We start from the raw sequence: 4,085 nt of genomic DNA, 5'->3' as shown, positions 1-4,085 counted from the left end.
CCAGTCTTTTTGCTTCCTTGTTTCTTGGTTTAAATTCACCATGGCACTCTTATCTGTGGGGGAAAAAGAAACAGTGGATTTACTTTTCTCTTTTTTTTTTTTTTTTTTTAATGATGTCAAATAGTGACTCACTTATTTGAGTCTTGAGCAGGATAGTGGTTGACAGAACGGGGAGCGACTCTAACCGTGTGGACTCCTGGCCTGAGGTTTATTTGTCTCTATTGATTTCTCTCACCTCTGCAGAGGTGAAATGTGTCTCGCGGTCCTGTCGGCCACGCTCAGACCTGCTATAAAACACTGCAGAGATGCAGTTAAAAAGTGCTGCAGTGGTTCTACACAGTTTATCTGCAAAATGAGGCTAGTGCTGATGTGTTATTGTGTTCTGGATTGCTTGTAAGTCTCTTGGCCTGCTTTTCAGGAAATAGTAAAGCAGTCTTGGCTTTTAGTTTAAACAGGTATAATCTTAAATATCATGAACAAATAGCAGTATTAGTTATCGGTCAAGTTTGAAATGTGTATTTCTCCATACATTAACTTAAAGGGACAGTGAACACAAAAATGAAAATGTTGTTACTGTCATGTTGTTCCAAACCTGTATGAGTTTCTTTCTTTTGTAAAACACAAAAACTACAGACTACTGAAGAAAAACTGACTATGGAAGTCAATGGGTGCCATCAAATGTCTTTTTTACAAATATTCTTCAAATTTGATTTTTTTAGGTTTAACAGAAGAAAGAAACCCATAGTTTTCAAACAACATGAGGGTGAGTAAATTATGACAAAATGTTAATTTTTGGGTGAAATATCCTTTTAATTTTATCCTGTGCTGTCAGATTCGTGAGTCGTTCGTTTGAGCCGATTCTTTATGATTTGGTCGAAACAATTTGTGTGCAAAGTAGAGATGGGACGATGGAAATATCGGATTATTTTAATGACTTAATCTTTAAATCTCCTTCAGAAAAATGAAAAAAAAATAAAAAATATATATATATATATTATAACCTACATGTCATATCAGAGTTAAATAGCCTATTTTCAATAACCACATTAACACGTCCACATTGATCATATTCCAAATACGAAATAATAATGCAGCCAGAGATAAATATGAGAAACGAACATTATTAGTCCACCTCTCGAGACCTTAAATTTGACAAACGCACAACGAACGTTTGTCCAGTGAATGTTTGTCTCGCTCAAGTGAATAATTTGCACTATAGGTCGTTCATTTGTGAGTACAAATTTGTAACGTTATCTGCAAAATGAGGCTATAGCTGATGTGGTAGCCTATATGGAGATAAAGTTATTTTGATCTTCCTCGAACCAAGTTCCCAAGTCTGATTCCGTTTACGAATCAATGGTGAACCCTGGAGGTAACGTTAGGCCTATCACAAATAACGCCACATTTGTCGTGTTTTGTTTGTTTGTTTTTAGGTAGGCAACCAGCTGGTTTTTCCAATAACCAGCTGAACAGTGCCTAAAACCCCTCTAAAATGCAACAGACCAGCCTAACCGTGGTGGAAAGCCAGGTAAGACCATCTTCTTTTTATTTATTTTAGCAGAGTGTGACCAATTTGAACGATGGAAATAATCTTGAATTTGAATCAGTTCGAATGAACCGTCTGGAGCGACTCGCTCAAGTGAATCGCTTTCTCAAAACTAGGTGACTAGTCGACTGGCTGGTAAGGCTGCAATTATACCGTTTACCGCTTGGTGACACCGTTTATCAGTTTATGTATGCTTACAATCTCTGAACTTCCTTGCCATACATTATAATATAGTTTTCGGTTATAATATATCCTAATTAGTCCAAGTTTTGACATGTCTAGAAGAGTCTAAGAACTCTCTAGAAGATCTAAAAATAGCCCACACCATCCAGAATTCTGCATTGCGTTAGATTTCATAAGCAAACTTGCATTATTCTTTAACAGGCACATGGTGTTTGTCTAAAGAGAATCACATCTCTACACTTTCATTTGTGAATCACTTCCTATTCTGGACATGAAGGCGCCCTGAGGGCACCTAGGTGAAATGTTCTGGAGTTGAAGTACCTTTTTAAGATGTGATACATGCAGTCAGGCTACTCTGTAACCAACCGTTCCTGTGCAGGTGCCTCCTGGCTCCATCCACCTGGTCAGTATTCTGATCACGTGACCTCGCTGAGCTCAGGGCCACTGGGTGACCCGTCGGGAACGGCTTTTGCACCCTGTGCCCGGCTTCAGTGGAGAATTTTCCACATTAGTTGTGTTAAGCTATCTGCGGCACGGCTCTGAATGTATTAAAACAGAGCTTTAATGATGTTTAGGCATACGAACAATGGGGTAAAATCTAGCAAAGTCTGTCTAAAGTGGAAAATGCTTACTCTCTCCAGTCTCCACTAAACTAGCACGCTTGCGACTCAGAATGTGGAAAACATTATATGATTTTCTGCTGTCTCAGAGAACTTAATTGCAACAAGCAGGGGTTGAAATAATGTTCTGATATATTTAATAATAAATCGAGGAGTGTAATATAACAATTTTCACTCCTCATATTGATACAAATAGAACGCATGCTGCTACACGCTGAAGCTCAGTAAAATCAGATTATAGGATTGTGAGCTTGAATCAGGCTATGTAATACTTGCTGCGTTTGTGGGTGGAAAGAGTAGCAGGAAGACAAATTCAAGAGAATGTCTTTATCTACCAAGAAGGTGTTTGTCATAATCACGGTGTAGGGCTAAATTTGTGAGTGTTAACCTCTTTAAATCTGGACAGATATGAGAGATGGTGTCTGAAAATGGCATATTATAATATTATCATTAGGTGCTTGCTATATTTAAGGCTACAGATTCGAAGTTTGTATTAAACGTTAGCGCATAATTCATCCAGCACCTCATGAAGTGAGATGCCCCGAATTTCACAGATGGTTGAGGAGAGCTGTGCTATTACTTTTCTAAACCATTGGACTTTTCTTTTATGTCTGGCAGATGAGAAAAATGGAGAAAATAGCATTAAATTACTTTGAAAGAGTGAATATATTTATACATTCGTCTGCCTGGCCAAAAAAAAAAAAAAATTAGCTGTTTGGATTTAAATAGGCAAATGCTTAAGAGTCAATGACTGGATCATTATTGCTGTGATTATCATGTTATATGTTTGGCAACAGTTCTTCTAACCCTCACTGATGGAGTGTGTAGCTTTTCTTTTCTTAAAGGTCCCGTTGCATGCGATTCCATGTTTCAAAGTTTAGTTAGTGTGTAATGTTGTTGTTAGAGTATAAATAATATCTGTAAAATTATAACGCTCAAAGTTCAATGCCAAGCGAGATATTTTATTTAACAGAAGTTGACTACAAAAAACGGCTGGATTGGACTACACCCCTCTACATCCTGCTTTAGTGATGTCACCAGAACCGTGTTTAGACTAAACTCCACCCACAGGAACACAGGCGTATTGATGGCGAAATGTCAACAGACGGTTGATGTTTATCTATAATCGGATACCGCAAAAGTTTAATTCGAAGTTGTTAGTTTGCTCTGTCCATTTCACCACGGACTGTTTTTCTAACCTGGGATAATATCAAGCAGGCTTCTCTCAGCGTTTCATACTGACGAAGGGGGCAATTTCAACTATATTCCAGCAAGCGGTAAGTAGTGATTTAATATGGAAGTAGCGATCAACTTCACATCGTTTCTCTTAGTAGGATGAAAATAATCTTACTTAAACTGTGATTAATATACAGAAAGCGATCAAAGAACAATCCCTTTCCAATCGGCCAAGTTATCAATCACACAGCGCGAGTTTATCTGGACACTTGCCAAAACTCGTTATGAAATCAATGACGCTGTTACACTGCACAACGAATCTCTTACTGTATTTATATACCTCATGTTTGCATTGGTGAAATCATTAGTGAGAGTGCAGGAACTGCGTTGCAATGATAAGATCTTTCACGCGATCAACAGGCTGTCATCTGCTCAATGCTCATCATCACTGCAATTTTCTATGTGATTGAAATAGATCTAAATACTTAAAAAACTTCTCACGATTCATTAATCCCGATAGCTGTAATAGTAAAAACGTATAATAGCTGTAATAGTAAAAG

Source organism: Squalius cephalus, assembly GCF_949319135.1.
Source record: "Squalius cephalus genome assembly, chromosome: 22".
In the NCBI taxonomy this organism is placed as follows: Eukaryota; Metazoa; Chordata; class Actinopteri; order Cypriniformes; family Leuciscidae; genus Squalius; species Squalius cephalus.
Note: the sequence above shows the minus strand (reverse complement) of the source record.